Raw genomic sequence first — 20,709 nt, 5'->3', positions numbered from 1 at the left:
TTAATAAAATGTTGGAAAACAGCAGGCGCGGTTGTCAACCCAAATGGCATAACCAGGCTCTCAAAATGACCCTCAGGAGTGTTAAACGCCGTCTTCCACTCATCCCCCTGACGGACCCTTATGAGGTTATACGCCCCCCTGAGGTTAAGCTTGGAAAACCACTTCGCCCCCGCCACCTGGTTGAACAAATGAGGGATCAAAGGCATCGGGTAGGGATCACGGATCGTAATCTGGTTTAACTCCCGGAAATCCAGACACGGGCGTAACCCCCATCTTTCTTCTTAATGAAGAAAAACCCCGCTGCTACAGGCGAGGACGAAGGCCGGATGTGTCCTTTGCTCAGACTCTCCGCGATGTAGTCTTTCAGAGCTTGTCTCTCTGGACCAGAAATATTAAACATCCTGGCCTTAGGTAATTTGGCCCCGAGTTTTAACCTAATCACACAGTCATAGGCTCGATGTGGAGGCAGTTCTGAGCAACCCCTCTCAGAGAATACATCCGCGAAATCCTGCAAAGCCTCCGGAAGGCTGGGCGTCACGGCGGACACACATGTGCCTAAGCAATTGTCCTGGCAGAAACCACTCCATTGGACTATGTCCTGAGTTTTCCAATCAATCATCGGGTTGTGCCTGGACAACCATGGAAAACCCAGGACCATTTGTGCTGGGAGATTACGGAGGACCCTACATGTACCCCACTCAGAATGTAGGACCCCAATGTGGAGCTTCACCTCAGCCACAAACTCCGTAATTTCCCCTTGTGGGAGGGGAGCGGCATTAATGGTAACCACCTGAATGGGATGAGGGAGTTTTTCGATCTTAAACCCGGCAGTGCGTGCAAACTCCTCATCTATGAGATTGGAGGCGGAACCGCTATCCACAAACACTGATATTGGTAGCTCTCTGCCCGCGATAATAACCTTGGCAGGGAGCACACATTGAGATACCATCATGGAGGATAAGCATACGCTCAGTTGGGCCTCCTCCATACCCTCTGAGCTTAACAGTTTTCCGCCGGTGTGACCTTCTTCGGTAGCAGAGGACAAACGTTAACATAATGATTTCTTTTACCACAGTAAAAACATGCTCCGGGCTTCCTGAACCCAGGAACGCGACGCTTAACCTGTGACACCCCCGCAATTTGCATAGGTTCAGTGGGCTCACCTGCAGCAACCACACTTGCACCTCTGCTTTCCCCCAGGGGTAGCGTCTCCTGTGCCCCGATGCAAACTGCGATCAATACGTATAACCAAACTCATGGCAGACTCCAACGATGCAGGAGTCTCATACATCAGGAGGGCCTGTTTAACTTTTTCTGAAACCCCATGAATAAACTGACTCCACAGCGCTGGGTCGTTCCACTGTGTGTCTACTGCCCAACGGCGAAATTCTGAACAATAGTCCTCCGCCAAGCGCTCCCCCTGGCGGAGGGCGCAGATTTTAGATTCCGCTAGAGCCAATCTGTCAGGATCATCATAAATGAGCCCGAGTGCAGAAAAAACATTATCAACAGAATGAAATGTAGCAGAGTCAGCTGGTAAGGAAAATGCCCATGCTTGGGGGTCACCACTCAGTAATGATAACACCAGACCCACCCGCTGAGCCTCATTACCTGAGGAGATAGGGCGCATGAGGAAGTATAACTTGCAGGCCTCCCGAAATATGACAAATTTGCTGTGTTCCCCTGAGAATCGTTCTGGCAGCGGGATCTTCAGCTCTGCACCAATACCTGCAGATGCCGTTTGCACCTTCGCTACTACCAGGCCCTGCTGCTGAACTGCCCCTTTCAACTCGGAGACCTGTAAGGACAGCGCCGCCAACTGGCGGGTTATGGAATCCATGGGATCCATGGACTCCTGAAAAATGTAGGCAGATTATAATGTCACGCGGGGCTTAGGTCAACTAAGGCTGAAATACCCGGGGCCCCTGTGGTGTCCCTTTAACTAGGGGAAACCCTGTCTGACCCTCAACCCAGGGTTTTTGCTGATGGTGCAAATGCCTGAGCCTCCAACCTTTCCTTATCTCCTGCTCAGCCCTAAGCTTAACCCTCCACCCAGTGAGGAGACAAACCACCAAAGCCCCACACAATAATGACAGACAGGGAGAACTTAAACTGCACCGCCCCGCATACACACAGGACTATACAATAATGTGAACAGGGCACAACAAAACACAAATATGGGAAGGTGAAAAGGTAACAATGGATCATACGCCACCAGATATGAATCTCTCTCTCTCCAACACCTCCACTCCAGACCGGAACCACTTGGTATGAAACACAAGCTATAATCGGCGACGCCCATAGGCCAGCACGACTATTTAAAGACCGTGGGCGTGACCAAACATCCAACCTGATCTCCAGCTAGATTAACCCTTGATAGCCCGAGAAAATCAAGCCGGCGCCACTGAGGCTATAGTGGACGGAGGTAAAACTACCTCTGCCTGCCGGACGCTGTGGTGTGAATAACGTCCGACATGACAGATGGCCTAGATGCAGTCTTGGAAAAACAATGTGATTCCCAGACTGCTTTGGCCTTGCGACAACACCTCAACATTTCTTGCTGGTGGTGTGCTAACTGGTGGGCTTACAGTGGGGGAAGCGATTTAGCATTGCTGGCTACCTTCAGTCAGAGCAGCTGCATGTGTGCTACCTGAGGTTTTGTAGTCCGTCCACGCTTGCAATGTCATGGTGTTTACATGTCTAACCATGCAACTGGTATTCAAATTTCGGAGATTTTTCCCTTGGCTAAAGATCCTTCCGCACTTCTTACAGATAACCTTTGCCTCATCAATAGGATTTTGGTCAAAAAAGTGCCACACTGCACTCTTCCTACTATGGGAAAAATTTTCAGGGATTGCACACTGTGCTAATTTGACCATCTGGCCAAGCTGTCCTGCAACTCTTTTGTTTTTTTAACATGTTTTTGGACTGCTACAGGCCTGCCAGATAACTGCAGCTGCGATGTCGATGACTGCTGCAGATCCTCCTCCTCTTCTGAGCTATTGCTAGCGGCACCCAATGGATGCCAATCCGGGTCAACCACTGGGTCATCCATCACCTCCTCTTCAATTTCATCTGCACCTTCCTCTGTTTCACTGTGTAAGGTGGTATAATATGCGGGAAGGGGCACCTGAGTTTCATCAGGGTCAGAAACTGGCTCAGTAGACTGCGAGGGCAATGCAGTGCTCTTGGTGAATGTACCAGCAGAATCATATAGCACTGGATGTGCATCAGTGCACTCCATGTCATATTCATCTTGGACTGGGGAATTCAGGAGTTCACTTGATAACTTAGGCATGGTATGTGAAAAGAGCTCCAGGGAGTAATCTGAAGTGTGGCCTGCCGCATCCTTCACTTTTGGTGGGGGTGAAGGACACAAGGAAAGGTGTTGTTCCTGACCAGGAGCCTGCACTGACGACTCAGTGCTTGCAGTTTTTGAAACTTCAGAAGAGGAGGCGATAGAGCTGGTGACTGTTTCGGCAATGTAAGCCAAAACCTGTTCCTGATGCTCCAGCTTTAAAAGCGGTTTACCTACTCCCAAAAAAGGGAGCCTTCCAGACGTTCTGGAGCCAGACGATAATGCAGGCTCAACACCTCCTGTCTTAGGTGCTATTGTGCTTTTGGCACTACCAGCAGATGCACCACTACCACCATCTGTACCAGCTGGCCCCCCCACCCACGTCCGCGGCCTCTTCCACCTTACTTCCTCATGTTTGGGAAAATGTACCAAAAATACCAGCAGATATATGGTACTGTATGAGGAGCATACAGCTGTATATGGTGTAGGGAAAAATTTAAATCTCTGTATATATTTCCGGAGTCACACACAGATGCTCACTCAGTTTGGATTTGACCGTAATACAAACAGCAGATATACGGTACTGTATCAGAAGCGTACAGCTGTATATGGTGTAGGGAAAAATTTAAATCTCCGTATATATTTCCGGAGTCACACACAGATGCTCACTCAGTATGTATTTCACCGTAATACAAACAGCAGATATACGGTACTGTATGAGGAGCGTACAGCTGTATACGGTGTAGGGGAAAAATTAAATCTCCGTATTTATTTCTGGAGTCACACACAGATAGTCAGCATGTATTTGTCCGTGACACCAGCCGGTACACGGTAGTGTGTGAGGAGCGTACAGCTCTATACAGTGTGGGAAAAAATGAATGGTCTGTAACTGTCCAGAAAAAAAGAATAAAAGTATTAGTGCTGTGTAAAAAGCAGTCTGCACAGCAGTGTACACACAGCAATACAGCTATCAGGCAGCCTAATAACCAGCGCTGCTGCACACAAGAAAATCCTCCCGTCACTGCACACTAACTGTACAGCACAATTGCTATCAGCACAAGCACATAAGAACTTCTTATATCTTTACAGCCCTAACTCTCTCCCTACTGATAAACAGCAACCTCTCCCTACTGTTAAGATCAGCAGAAGTAAAATGGAGGTCGGCAGTCAGGGCTTTTATAGACACTATGACGCCCCCCCAAAACAAGCCAATCACTGCAATGCCGTTCTCTACGATGGTGGTGGACGCTGCATATGTCATCTCGTTGCCCACAGTGTATGTCCTTGCTCATTGGCTGAAAAAAAGGCACCTGCAAGCATTCTGGGAAATCCAACTTTGGCGCTCGTTTTGCCGACCGCATGGCCGACTTCATGCTATGGTCAGGTTTCGGTCGGCAAAACCCGACTTTGGCATAGGTCGGCGACTTATGAATCTGGCCGACCTGTTTCACTCAACTCTAGTTAATACCATTTCTCTAAAGAGATTATTTCCCCGTCCTGAACACTATTATCTTGCCAGCATGATAGTCATCTTATCAAAGTAATGGTTCACCTGCATGTACAGAATTAGATTAAGCAGAGTTATGAAAGGTTTGTGTTGCCAAACAATGTGGGGATTGTCAGTAGAAGCAAATCTTGGAAGCAAACACAGCAGTCAACAAGAGAAGTGGTCATGATGGTCTGGGCCAGCTTGAGGAGAAAAGTGTTTTCAACAACGTCAATTAGGTGTGAGACACCGACCGCCATTGTTGTAACTGGCCGGTATGTGTCGCATTTCTGTAAGCCAGAAATTTTGCTCTGGGACCTGTAGTTCTACGAGCTTTTGTTTTTGTTTATACTAGGGAGTCTTACAGGGTTAGCCAAAGAGCTGGGCGGGACTGGCTAACCACACACACCTCACACCTATGGGAGTGGTTACAGCTACAGAATGTGACTGGGGTGTGGGTCACATTAGAGGAAGTTAAGGTCCTGTAAGAGGTGAGGCCTGTGTGTTGGAAGGTCCTATGTGTGGATGGACTTTCTGAAGAGCACATGATGAGGCCATGTACCTCGAAGTTCTCTGTGTTGGAGGTTTCTGTGAGTGGACCGGACTCCTGAATAGCAAAAGGAGAGACCGTGGACCGGGATGGTCTCTGTGTTGGAAGGTCTCACTAGGGGACTGGATTCCTGAAGAGCACAGGGTGACCATGTGTGTGCGGAGTCTGTGACGGCACTGTGTGTGGAAGCTACTGACCTTCTGAGGGTCTGGACTGTCAGGAGTGATCTAGTCGCAAGGACGGTGATCCCATTAAGGCAGCTTCCCTGAGAGAGAGAGTACTGACAAGGAATCAGTGTGTGGAGCAGGAGCTCCTCTAAGGTAACTCCAGACAAGGGGGGTATGGTAACAGCAGACAAGTATCTGCCACTGGAACAGACTGTTGGTGCTTGTTGAGTCCCATGGATGTTAATGAACTGTGCGGTCACCCACGGAAACTGAACAAAGTGAGATCCAGCGTGTTTAGAGACTGCAAGTTTTTGAATGGCATATAAAAAGCTATTTCTTCTTAATTTAACAAAGTGAATTTTTTTTTTTATAGATTCCGAAAAAGAATAATTTCTGCACTTAACCGTGTGACAATGTCACGGCTTCTTCTGTTTGCACCATCAGTCTATAGAAAAAAAGCAATGCATGCATCTGCCCCCAAAAAGAATAATTTGTAGATCATTTATACAATTTAGGTAGCCCACAAAGTCTGATTCTGCTGTTTCTTGTTGAATACAATGTTTGTTACCTCTGGTTACCATCCATTTTTCCCATACCAAATAGGTTGAAGTCATTTGGATATTAAAAAGGATGTATTTGCATTGCAGAGCTCAAAACGTGTTCTATTAACTCCATAGCTTTTTAATTATGCGATTCATGCAAATTTATTCACCGCAAATCAAATCTTCTTGGGAAATTTGGCAAAGCCAGTGAATTTGAATTTCAAAAAATGTCCCCATCTCTGCCCAGCACCGTACAAAACAGCTGATTCAAATGGCCAGATGCTCTCTTTTACTACTGAGCCCACTTCATACAGCCCTTAATAAACTAATCATTAAAATGTACTGTATGTTTTAGGTACTAAAAGAGTTAATGCCAACCTTTACTTATTATGGGAAGCACATCATTTTCAGTCAGTTACACAAAGTTACTTTTCCAGAAATCCTTTTCTTTGAACACCTTTGTATTTGCAATACCTAGCTCAGTCCTAGCCTCTTGCATGTTTGTGTATTTGTCTAATCTTTAAAAAGTTCCGTGTATATCATTTACTAGCAGCGCCACAACAGGGAATCAATTCCTGTGATTTGGGCCTGGTGCCTAGTAGGTGACATCTTTCAAAAGGTCATTGGCATTGTAATAAGGTAGGGTGCAGATTAATGTGATTTCTCTCTTTAGTCCTATGCACCTATCAAGGTTGTTCACGAGACCAATGCATGGCATGTGTTACAAAACACAAAATGTACCTTATACCATGGACATGCATTGCACAAAGCTAATATTTCATAACTGACTTGGAGAGACGCTAGCACCAGAAAATAATTTATTGTCTAAATCAGGTCTTTGTGATAAATGTATTTAAGAAAAATGGCAATTTTTTTATATTATTATTATTTTCAAATTACGATGTTTATTATAAAAAAAATTGTAATCTTGTAATTTTCATACTGGCCACTGGGACTTTTTTTTAAAGACTTCTTATCTTTCAGGAAGAGTTTTCAGCATGTTGAATATAATCAGGAGGCCTAGAATGACAAGTAATACCTGTACACACAGCTGAAAATCCAGGATCCAATATGTGAAGGATGACACTGGAGAGATCACACATATCACACCACTGAAACCAATATGTGAAGAACCAGAAGGGAACTGAAGGGAACTTGATACATAGTTACTGTAAACAATGTTTCGGTTTGCTTCCACTGTCACCCCCATAGTCCTCCACTTCCTACAACCCCCTCTAATCCTTACACCTAGTAATGAACTGGTCATCTCTCCTTCCATCCTTCCCTCCTCCTCAGATCTGTTCCCCAAGATACAATCATTTGTCCTCAAAGACAGCCATCTCATGCCCTCTCCTGTTCCCACCTACTAACACTCTTTCTGCTCCTTCTTACTTCTGATATCTCACCAAACCCCAGCCCTCCTCATCACATTCCCACAGTCACTTCTACATCCCATCCACAATCTATCACAAATTTCTGGAATGTTTCTAACCTTATACCCATTCACCCAGCCCCCACTTCCCCACTCCCTCTAACAGGAGCTCTATGGAACCCTTGCTCTTTCCACAGCAAACTCTCATACATCCATGATATTTTCATCACTAAGAAACTTACTTTCCTTGGCATAACCAAAACCTGGCTCACCCCCTCTGATACATCCTCTCTAGCTGCACTTTCTTATGGTGGATTACATCTTTCTTACCCCCCCTGCCCCAGCAACAAGCATGATGGAGGAGATGGTTTTCTCCTGTCAGATAAATGTCCTTCACCCAATTCCACTGCCACCATCCTTTATTCTTCCTTCTTTTGAAATGCACTCTGTCTGCATCTACTCCCCCTCCAACCTCCAAATGGCTGTCATTCACCGCTCCCAGGGTCAGCCACCACCTTCTCCAACCACTTCAGCACTTGGCTACTTTATTTCCTTTCTGCTGACATCCCCACAATTATCATGGGTGACTTCAACATCCCATTGACACTTCCCACTCACCTGTCTACAAGCTTCTAAAACTCCCTTCCTCCTTCGGTCACGCTCTATGGTCCTCCGCAGCCACTTACAAAGATGGCCACACACTGGACCTCATCTTAACCTGCCTCTGTTTCCTATCTAACCTCTCCCCCTTTCTGAACACTACCTAGTTACATTGTCTTTCCCATCTTCTCCATGTGCACTACTATCCCCACTCCACAAACTTGCACACCCTGACAGAAATAAAAAAAAAACTTGATTTAGGCTCACTTTCTGAGTCCCTTTTCCCTCTGGCAAACATAAGTTTCTTGCAAGATGCAGATGCTGCTGCCACTTTATATAACACCACAGTATCTGTAGTTCTCAAATCGGTCATCCCCTCACGCTGGCAGGCACTGCACTGGTTAAGATGAGCGCCCTCCACCTTCCCCTTACACCCCTGGTCCCCCACGTGGATGAGGCACGCTTCAGCCTGCCCACCCATTAGTTGGTCAAGGGTGGGTGGCTAGGAAATTGTGGGGCCAATGGAAAGAGGAGCGGGCTAGTGCAGCTCATTCCTGTTAGTATATAACAACGCTCTGCACGTCTTAGCGCCCCTCTTCCCCTGGATGCACAGATCCTGGAAGTGCTTGTGGCGCTGTCTGGAGGGATACCATGGCAGACCCTCTTATTGAGGCCCTGCGAGTGAGAGCGGAGCAGGAGGGTGATCACTGGCTACAAGCCTTGGTATCGGGGCTCAGCGCTCACCTCTCCTGCTTACCAACGTCAGCAGCAGCACCGCCACATATGTCTGGCCCTGTCACCACTTACCCACCAGCTGATCCTGCCGCTGTCCTGACAGACTCATTTTCGACCAGGAGCGGCGGGTTAGCGAGGATGCAGGCGGTCCGCGAGCGATCCCGCCCTCCTGCGCACCTTAGAGAGAGATCCCCGGCCCTTGCCGGGGGCTCTCGTCAGCGCGCTTCAAAGCAGAAGTTCCCACCCCCTGACATCCTGTCCCCTAGCCTGTCACACGCGGCAGCAGTTTCCCAGCAGAGCGGCGTGTGCGTGCAAGCACCAGCGCCATTACTGTCCCCTGGGCCCCCACAGCAGTCACCGCAGGTACGACGTAGCCCGGCGCACACCACAAACTATTTAAGCCTGCAGCTGGCCTTGATTAACCCCGTCGTCCCTGCGGCGTCGGCCAAGGGTATCAGACACAGCACCTCATCGTCAGGCTCAGCAGAGGAGCCATGCATCTCCCGGTCTGAATTTAATAAAAATACCCCCCCAGACAGTGCTCAGTCCCTTGTTGCCTCTACACAGGTCCAGGTACCTGTTGCAGGCACCACTCAGCCCCCGCTAGCCCCAGCAGAAGTTCATCACCCATGTGATAGGGAGCTTGCATCAGCACCTCTACTACAATATGATACCCAAATGCATGGGCAATCTGTCCCCATTCTGGCTCCTGTTACAGCGGGATCCGTGATGACTAAAGAGCTTGTTCCAGGGGTTTCTATCTCAGTTACTCATCCCCATAAGAGCAAACATGACAGGCGTAGATGCCGCAGATCATATTCATCCTCTTCCTCATCACCTCATTCCCGCCATGGTCATCAAGCATCTGACAGACACAAAAAGAGATCAGCACTTTCAGGTCGTAGCTCCAAATCCCATAGATGCTACAGATCTTGGTCCTCGAAGCGCTGCTCTCCATCTTCATCGTCAGAGATGTCAAGCACGTCTGCGAGCCCTGAGCGGGTTCCTGGTCCTCCTTCCGAACGATGGGAGTCGAGGGCACATTCAAGGGCTTCCAGCCTGGTCGAGCCAAGTGCACCACCCGAGGCTTCAAGTCATGGCATCAATTTTTTGCCGGCCTACTCTGGAGCTGGAGTTCCTCCGTCCATGGGAGTCCCTCCTCCAGCTGTGGATTTGGATGAGTGCTCCTTCCCGGGAATTCAAAATGGGGATAATTTCGCAATTGTAACTGGCTCTTAAGGCTCTGGTTGATCAGTTATTTGCTCTGGCTAGTTCAAGAAAGCATGCTAATAGAGTTGATTCATCACTAACGAGCGTGCATAAAGATGCAATTTTTTGCGGGGTTAGTGCACTTGGGTCTCATATAGATGAGTTTACAAAAAAATAAGATTTGAAATAATGATAATATCAACATATGGGCTCTTATTTTGGTTGACCAGTACACTGTCGACAGAGAGCGGAGACCAACTGAAAGGTTTTTGGAGAGGGCCAGGCAAAAGGTGGCTAAAAAAATGAACAACTGGTTGCAAGCATTTGCAATGATGAGTTATGTTATGGTACAGAAGCACCCGGAACATTGTTCGGAGTCATTTATATATCAGGATATGATTTATAACTCATACAAAGCGCACGGCGGTTCCGCCTGGTGGCGATACGACGAGGAGTTAAAGAGGCGTTTAGCTCTCCACCCTGAAATAGGCTGGGGGGGTAAAAGCAACCGAGGTTTAGCTGCGGCTTATGTTGATGCAAAAGCAATTTCCCTTTCCAACAGCGGCTACTGGACAAAGCCCAACAGGCCCGAATTCAGTGGTCGTACGAAGACCCGGTGCCTGTTGGTTATATAATGAAGGACACTGTCGTTTCTACAGCCTCTGCAAATTTAAACATGAATGTTCCGCTTGTGGGGGATCCCATCTCGCTGCTCAGTGCCCCGTTGGAAAATTGCCAACTAAACCCCAACAGGCTGAATGCAAGGACACCGGTGAGCATGGTCGCGATGGGGCCGTGGTTAGATCAATACCCTAAAAAAGATGCGGCAGGTCAATTGCACTTTGGTTTCACATATGGCTTTTTCATCCCATTAAATTGCAATGTTCATCTAACTTTCCGAAAAATGTAAAATCCGCATTAGAACACCGGGATATCCTTCGTGATAAGATCAGGAGGGAAGTCGCGCTAGGCAGAATGGCTGGGCCTTTTCCATCCCCACCTTTTCAGAACTTCAGGGTTTCATCACTCGGCGTTGTTCTGAAAAAAGACCCTGGATCATTTCGCCTGATTCATCATTTATCATATCCAAAGGGGAACTCAGTCAATGATGGGATTTCACCAGAGGACACGTCAGTATCTAACGCATCCTTTGACAGAGTGGTTGCATTGGTCAGGGAAGTGGGGGTAGGAGCCTGGCTAGCGAAATCGGACATCGATTCGGCCTTTCGCTTACCACCGGTGCATCCTGATTGTTTACATCTTTTGAGTGGTCAGGTCGAGAGCGAGTAGTACTATGACATGTGTCTCCCTGTTTCCATCTTTTGGGTTGTCAGGTCGAGAGTGAGTACTACTATGACATGTGTCACCCAATGGGATGCTCCTCTCCTGTAACTACTTTGAACTTCTCAGTTCCTTTTTGGATTGGGTGGTGAGATATGAATCTGGAAGCAGGTCCATTACTCATTACTTAGATGATTTCCTTTTTGTCATCCCTAATCATGCTGACTTATGTTTAAGGTTAATTAATACATTTAAAGCTATAACGTAAAAATTTGGTGTACCTGTGTTACCTGAAAAAACGATTGGGCCAGTCCAGATATTTTAGTTATTGACATAGATACCATAGCGATGGCCTATCGTTTACCTGCTGAAAAAATCCAAAAGGCGGTTTCCTAATTGAGGGATGCATTTCCGTGTGGAAGGTTACCCTTTTGCAGATGCAATCTTTACTAGGATTGCTGGTGTTTGCTAGCAGAGTTATGCCAGTAGGCACAGTTTTTTCATGGCGGCTGTTGTTAGCAACTAAAGGCACGTCTAGGCCCAACCATAGACTATGGGTTACCAGGGCTATGAGGGCGGATTTGGAGGTATGGAGGACATTCTTGCGGTCATTTAATGGCCATACATGTTTCATGCTGCCCGAAACGACGACACAGGAGTTGAAATTATTTAAGGGCTCGGATCAAGCTAAAGATTTTATCGAAGTTTTTCGGAAACCAATGGTGCAGGGATTCATGGCCAGTGTCTTGGGAAACTTCAGGCATGTGTCACGACAGGACTATGTGTGAGATTTTTCCCATTGTCGTATCGATCAAACTTTGGGGTGCTCAGTTGGCTAATAGGAAAGTTTGCTTTCATACGGAGAGTGTAAGCGTTTCACGTTGTATAAACCACATGTCTTCTGTGTCGTTTCCCTTCTCTGGTGATTAGCACTTTTATGCCTAAATTTCAATATTTGGCTCAGGGCCCAACTAGTACAGGAAACTGATAACACTCTCGCTTATGTTTTGACACGTTTTGATTGGCAGATCTTCACAGACATCTTTTCCAATGCTCTCCCAGTGGGTTTACCTTGCCCTCCTTCCCTCTGGGATGTGGGAGCGAACAACTGATGCCGCTGGTTCGTTCTTTGGTAGCCCTGTCAACTTGGCAAGCATATGGTAAGGCATGGGAGGAGTGGTGCCTCTTGGTAGGTCACAGACCGGTCCAGGTTTGCGATCAATCAATATTGCAATTTACTATGAAGTATCTATGCCAGCTTAATAACAGGGGTTTATCGGGTACGTCCGCACAGCAGCACTTATCAGGTCTAGCTTTCTACTTTCAATTATTGGGCTGGGCGGATGTTACTAAAGCCTTTATTATTAGGCAAGCCATGAAAGGTTGGAGGAGAACCCAACCTAGCAATGAATGTAGGCACCCCATTTCTCTAGCTTTACTCAGCCAAATCATAGCCAACATGGTGGTTACGTGCATTTCTTCTTTTGAGTCAACATTCATATCTGCAGCATTTGTATTAGCATTTTTTGGGGCTTTACAGATCAGTGAACTTGTCCCGCAGTCAAAGTCTAGCACAGGGGGTGGTTTATTATATGGGGATGTGGTTTTATTGGATAAAGCAATTCGACTTCGGATTCGCAAATCAAAGACAGATCCATCGGGTAGGAGTGCTTGGCTGCTGCTACATCCTTCAAACGGACCGACTTGTCCTGTCGGTTTAACTAATGCTTATTCAGTGATTAGGTGGGAAGGTAGTTTTTTCTTATCGCATGCAGACAGTTCACCTTTAGCGAGGTACTAATTTCAATCAGTATTCACTAAATATTTATCGGCAGCAAGGGTTTTGGCTGGGGAGTATGGGACGCACTCATTTCGCATAGGGGCTGCAACAGAGGCCGCCAAGGCAGGTTTGCCTGATTCTGAAGTTCAGAGGATAGGTACAGTAGATGGCGCTCGGTGAGTTTTGCTAGCTACATGAGACCGGATTTGTTATGTTAACGCTGTTCATTTTACCCACAGATGTTGTTAGACCGACGGTTTGGCTGCTGGGACATTCCTATATTTTTTTTGGGAAGCGCAGCGGGCTGAATGCCGCCCAGGTGGGAGAAACTTGGGATTCCGAGAGGTGAATTTTATGTGGCGGGGCATCAGAGGCTTGCAATGGCCGCAAGTCTTTCCTGAAGTAGTGAACATCACAAGAGAGGCCATGGGGCCGGTAATTTTGGTTTTGCACGTGGGGGGAAACGACCTGTGCTCTTACAAAGTGGCGGAGCTCATGACTATGATGCGTTCGGATATGGAGCACTTTCACAGTTTTTTCCCAGAACTTGTTTTGGTTTGGTCCGAAATTGTTTTGAGGGCAGTGTGGCAACGAGCCAGAGATGGAATGGCCATCGAGCATACTAGAAGGACAATCAATGCTCGCATATCTAAGTTCATACGGGAAAGATTTGTTGTGATCATAAGACACAGACAACTGGAAGGAGATAATGCAGCCAGATGGGGTTCATTTAACAGATATTGGGCTCAATATCTTTTTATCAGGGCTCCAAGACGGTATTGAGCAAGCATTGTTGTTGATGGGTGGGGGTCGGAGTCCTGTTTAGGAACACAGGTTCCTCTGTGGCAGTAAAGGAAAGAAAGGTCACATGGTTGCGGTTCGTTGGCTGAATTGCCTGTGAATATGCAGCAGGGCATTTGGTGGTGAGCGCGGTTTAATAAATTTAACCCCTTTCTGTCATATGACGTACTATCCCATCCATGTGCCCTGGGACTTAATTCCCAGGGACGGGATAGTATGTCACAGCGATCAGCGGCGCCCACGTGGTGAGCGCCGCTGATCGCGGCCGGGTGTCAGCTGATTATCACAGCTGACACACGGCACAATGTGTCAGGGGCGGTCACGGACCGCCCCCAACATGTTAACCCCTTGAACACCACGATCGCGGTGTACCGGGGGTTAAAGGGAAGCATCGGCAGGGAGGGGGCTCCCTCCGTGCTTCCCTGAGCCCCCCACAGCAGCGCAATGTGCAGCGCTGCTGTGGGGGGCTCCATCCCTGCAGGTCCCCGAATCCAAGATGGCGACGGGGACCTTCGGGGGCCTGCAGGGAGCTGGCTTCCTCATGCCTGCAAAGCGCAGGCAAGGAGGAAGCCTTGTGCAGTGCCTGTGACAGATCACTGATCTGTCACAGTGATCTGTGATGTGACAGATCAGCGATCTGTCACATGACAGCTATGTCCCCCCTGGGACAATGTAACAAAGTTAAAAAAAAAGTGTAAAAATAATTTTTTTAAAAAATCGCTAAATAAATTAAAAAAAAAAATATTCGCTAATAAATTCATTTTTTGGAAATAAAAAAAACAATAAAAGTACACATATTTGGTATCACCGCGTCCATAACGACCCGCCCTATAAAACTGTCCCATTAGTTAACCCCTTTAGCAAACCGCTTAAAAAATAAAAATAAAAAACAAAGCAAAAAATAATGATTCATACCGCCGAACAAAAAGTGCAATAACGCGCGATCAAAAAGACGCATATAAATATCCATGATACCGCTGAAAATGTCATCTTGTCCCGCAAAAAACGAGCTGCCATACAGCATCATCAGCAAAAAATAAAAAAGTTATAGTTCGCAGAATAAAGCGATGCAAAAATAATTATTTTTTATGTAAAATTGCTTTCATTGCATAAAAGCGCCAAAACATAAAAAAAAAAATGAGGTATCGCTGTAACCGTACTGACCCAAGGAATAAAAGCGCTTAATCAATTTTACCACAGGCAGAACGGTGTAAACGCACCCCCCAAAAGAAATTCATGAAACGCTGGTTTTTGTTCATTCTGCGTCCCAAAAATCAGAATAAAAAGCGATCAAAAGATGTCATGTGCCTGAAAATGATACCAATAAAAACGTCAACTCGTCTCGCAAAAAATAAGACCTCACATGACACGGTGGGTCAAAATATGGAAAAATTATAGCTCTCAAAATGTGGTGATGCAAAAACTATTTTTACAATGAAAAGCGTCTTTTAGCGTGCGACAGCTGCCAAAAATAAAAACCCGCCATAAATAGTAAATCAAACCCCCCGTTATCACCCCCTTAGTTAGGGAAAATTAATCAAATTAAAAGAAAATGTATTTATTTCCATTTTACCATTAGGATTAGGGTTAGGGCTAGGTTTAGGGCTAGGGATAGGGCTAGGGATAGGGTTAGGGCTAGGGTTAGGGGTGTGTTGGGGTTAGGGTTGGAGTTATCATTGGGGGGTTTCCACTGTTTTGGCACATCAGGTGCTCTCCAAATGCAACATGGCGTCTGATCTAAATTCCAGCCAATTCTGCGCTGAAAAAGTGAAATGGTGCTCCTTCCCTTCCAAGCTCTACCATGCGCCCAAACAGTGTTATACCCCCACATGTAGGGTATCAGCCTCAGAACAAATTGCAAAACAACTTTTGGGGTCCAATTTCTCCTGTTATCCTTAGGAAAATAAAAAACTGGGGGCAAAAATATCATTTTTGTGGAAAAAATGATTTTTTTATTTTCATGCCCTGCGTTATAAACTTCTGTGAAGCCCTTGTGGGTTCAAAGTTCTCACCACATATCTAGATAAGTTCCTTGGGGGGTCTAGTTTCCAAAATGGGGTCACTTGTGGGAGGTTTCCACTGTTTAGGTACATCAGGGGCTCTCCAAACGCGACATGGCGTCCGATCTGAATTCCAGCCAATTTTGCATTGAAAAAGTCAAACAGCGCTCCATCCCTTCTGAGCTCTGCCATGCGCCGAAACAGTGGTTCCCCCCACATATCAGGTATCAGTGTACTCAGCACAAACTGCACAATAACTTTTGCAGTTCAATTTCTCCTGTTACCCTTTGTAAAATTGAAAAAAAATGAACCTTAAGTATTTATTTTGTGAAAAAAAGTTAAGTGTTCATTTTTTTTTAAATATTCAAAAAATTCCTGTGAAGCACCTGAAGGGTTAATAAACTTCTTGAATGTGGTTTTGAGCACCTTAAGGGGTGCAGTTTTTAGAATGATGTCACTTTTGGGTATTTTCTATCATATAGACCCCTCAATGTGGCTTCAAATGTGATGTGGTCCGTAAAAATAAAATGGTGTTGCAAAAATGAGAACTCGCTGGTCAACTTTTAACCCTTATAAGTTCCTAACAAAAAAAATGTTGGTTCCAAAATTGTGCTGATGTAAAGTAAACATGTGGGAAATGTTACTTATTAAGTTTTTTGGGTGCCATATCTCTGATATAAGGGCATACAAATTCAAATTTGGAAAATTGAGAAATTTTCAAAATTTTTGCCAAATTTCAGTTTTTTCACAAATAAATGCAAGTTATTTGAATGAAATTTTACCACTAACATGAAGTACAATATGTTACGAGAAAACAATGTCAGGATCACTGGGATCCATGGAAGCGTTTCAGAGTTATTACGTCATAAATGGACAGTGGTCAGAATTGTAAAAATTGGCCTGGTCTTGAACGTGCAAACCACCCTTGAGGGTTAAGGGGTTAAGTGCCTTTCCAATAGTTGAATTAAAAGCCTTTAATAAAGCTGTGACCGATCTTCACCCATCACTTAGTGTTTGAGTATTATTATTTTGGCACTTGTGGGTTGGGAAGTGTGCCAGTGGGGTTGATATTGGGTTGCCACAGTCATACAAAAGCTTGTACAATCAACAGCCAACAATAGCACACAAGCCTGACTAAAGAACTGAGTCAGGCTTCCAGGGTTGTGAGTGGAGATGGAAAAGTTCCCATTCCAATGAGCACTTCATACAAACAGTCCCTCACCAATTTCAAGTCCAAACTCTCTGCTGCAAAACAATTCTACTTCTCATCTCTCCTATGCTTCCTGTCTCACAACTCTAAACAGCTATTCAACACTTTCAATTCTCTCCTCCCGCTCCTCTCAGCTCAGCTGAAGATGTTGCCTTGTTCTTCAAGCAGAAGAGTGACAACATCATGTCACCCCATCTGTGCACTTGACCCAATCCCAGCCCACCTTATCCCGAACCTGACGACAGATTTCATTCTAACCCGAACCCATCAACCTACCACTAACAACTGGCGTCTTCCTCTCATGCTTTAACCCCTTCACTCCCAGAGCTTTTTTCGGTTTTCGCTCCTTCTTTCCAGAGCTGTTTTTTTTTTTTAAATTTTCCGTCAATATGGCCATGTGAGGGCTTATTTTTTGCGGGACGAGTTGTACTTTTAAACGACACCATTGGTTTTACCATGTCGTGTACTCGAAAATAGGAAAAAAATTCCAAGTGTGGTGAAATTGCAAAAAAAGTGCAATCCCACAATTGTTTTTTGCTTGGGTTTTTGGTAGGTTCACCAAACATGTGTATGCTCTCTTTTATATAAGTGGTGAAAAAAATTTCCAAAGTTTGTTAAAAAAAAAAAAAAAATTGCGCAATTTTCTGAGACCCGTAACGTCTCCACTTTTCGTGATCTGGGGTCAGGTGAGGGCTTATTTTTTGCATGCCGGGCTGTTGTTTTTAATGATACCACTTTAGTGCAGATATGTTCTTTTGATCGCCCGTTATTGCATTTTAATGCAATGTCACGGCGACCAAAAAAACGTAATTCTGGCGTTTTGAACTTTTTTACCGCTACGCCGTTTAGCTTTTTTTTATTGATAGATCTGGCGATTCTGAACGCAACGATACCTAATATGTGTATGTAGGATTTTTTTTTATTGTTTTATTTTGATTGGGGCGAAAGTGGGGTGATTTGAACTTTTAGTTTTTTTTTATTTTTTTTATATTTAAACATTTTTTTTTTTACTTTTGGCATTCTTCAATAGCCTCCATAGGAGACTTGAAGCATGCAATACTCGATCGGCTCTGCTACATATGGGCAATGAGCAGATCACACATATGTAGCAAATTTACTCATGTGCTTTCAGTGCCTACCACTGGGTGGCGCTGAAAATGATCTGCCTGGAACAACCATAGAGGTCTCTATGAAACCTCTGGTTGTCCAGGCAACATGATGTCGACCCCCAATCACGTGATGGGGGTCGGCAATGAGCTCATTTCCGGCCCGGTGGCAGGAAATGCTATGTAAATGCCCGCTGTCAGCTTTGACAGTGAAATTTAACTAGTTAATAGGCATGGGCGGACGGCTGACATGTTGCGGCTTTGAGGTGGGCTCACCGCCGGAGCCCACCTCAAAGAGGGGGACCTTAACGACAACGTACTATTCCATCATCGGTAAGGAAGGGGCTAAATATGCCTCAATCACATCCGTCCTCAAAAAGCCCTTCATTGAGCCATCAACTCTAACTAGCTATTGCCCCATATCACTTCTCCCCTATGCCTCAGAACTACTGTAACCTAATGCCCATCTTGAACTGTCCTCCCACCTCTCCTCCTGCTCCTTCTTTGACCGGTTAGAACCTGGTTTCCAACTGCATCATTCAACCAAAAAACTAGTGCATATTCTCATCATCTCCCGCTTTGACTACTGCAAACTCCTGCTCTTTGGCCTCCATTCTAACACTCTTGCACTCTCCAATCTATCCTAAACTCTGCTGCTCGACTAATGCACCTCTCGCCCACTATTCCCCGGGCTCTCCTCTCTTCCAATCCTTTCACTGGCTCCCCACTGCCCAGAGACTCCAGTTCAAAACCCTAACTATGACATATAATGCCATCCACAACCTGTTAGCACACAGCTAACACAATTACAGGAAGTATACAGTGTGATGCAAACTTTACATAGAAATACACAGGTGTCTAATTACATCTGATGTGCGCTGGCTGCTATACAGTTAATAACATCTCTGTACAACACTGCATTGCAAGAAAAGATATTAATCTTACCAGATATGCTTCACCAGGATAATGAATTCAAGTAGGGGAGTTACAGGAGGACAAATAAACACGTGCTTCCCATGAAATACACAGAAGAAAATGGCATCTTCCTCATCCCAGAATACATTGCTTTAATCCCACATGCAACGCTCTGTTAAAGGCACAGGCTGTAAAGCTATTTAAGACACAGCTGTAAATTCAGCCACCACTAGATGGTGCTAACTAAACCAGCACATAACATAAACATATTTGCCCTATATTGAGAGGGCAGAACAGCCATGCTAAAATGTGTACTGTGGGTGAATTGAGGCCACTTTCCTGGTGTCAGTCCCTCACTTGATGTGTTTGGTAGCATTTGGAGCCGTTATGTGTTGTGCATGTGTTTGTTTTTGCCTCCCATTGACCTGAGTAGTGTTCAGTTACGTTCAGCGAAAATTTGACAAATTAATAATCGACTATTGCAAATTCAGTGATCGTAATCTGAACCGAACAATGAAATCTTCGCTCATCTCTACTCACCACCTGTGCACTTGACCCGATTCCATCCCACTTCACCCCAAATTTCACAACAGTTTTCATCCCGCCCCAACCCATCTCTTCAACCTATCACTAACAAAATTGTTTTCCCCTCATGCTTCAAACATGCCTCAATCACACCAATCCTCAAAAAGCCCTCTCTTAACCCCTCCAATCTATTCTAAACTCTGTTGCCAGACTAATCCACCTGTCCCCCCGCTATTCCCCAGCCTCTCCCCTCTGTTATGAATGAGTCACCGGAGGAGGAAAAAACAAACATACAAGCTAAGTTCAGAAAACCTGGAGAAGTTGGTAGCTAGCGGATTGCAGACCGCTGATCCTATTCACAACAACTAACAGTAGCCGTGGGGTGTTCCTACGGTGGTCCTAGACACCTCGTTCACAGCCAGAGAACTAAATAAACCTAAAGAAAGAAAGGGGAAATCTAAACTGCCCCAGAGCAGACCCCAAAGCAATAGACAGCCCTCAACATGTATTGATGGTGAAAACAGATGAAAACACAAACATAGACAGAAAGACAGGCTGAGCAAATGATGGGGCCCTCACTAACTAGATAGGACAGGAAAGAAAAGCAACTGTCTGCAATCACGCAAAAACCCTGCCAAAAATAATGTCCAACACGTCTGATAGAAAAGGCCCTGAAGTCACTAGACTTCAAAATCGCTGTATCAGCTGTGATAAAACACTCCGGGATCGCCTTTGCTGGGGTCAAAGGTCACGTGCATTCAGCGTGAAACTCAGGCGCAGAGCTGGGATTCGGGTATAACTGACACTGGGTCAGGTTTATTAACGGTGAAAGCAATGCAAAAGGAAATAAAACATAAAACAAATCCTTGCCTGTCCGGCACTAACTAAACAATGGACAACCTAACTACCAACTGGCGGGCTTCTCCAGTCCAGCCAAACCACAGTTGCAGTGGGCACTGCTTCCACTCACGTATGTCTCTCACACAGACAGGCTCTCTGTGTTCCCAGGCTGAGACACACACAACCACCTTGCATCCTTTTATATCCACCTCCCATTATCCATTAGTAAGCAGGTGCGATACTGACCAGACTAGGCCACATAGGAAAGGAATCTGGGCGAGATATACCTGCC

This window comes from Dendrobates tinctorius, unplaced genomic scaffold, assembly GCF_039654945.1.
Source record: "Dendrobates tinctorius isolate UK_male_01 unplaced genomic scaffold, ASM3965494v1 ptg000051l, whole genome shotgun sequence".
Lineage (NCBI taxonomy): Eukaryota > Metazoa > Chordata > Amphibia > Anura > Dendrobatidae > Dendrobates > Dendrobates tinctorius.
The sequence above is the reverse complement of the archived record's forward strand: the minus strand, read 5'-3'. Positions refer to the sequence as shown.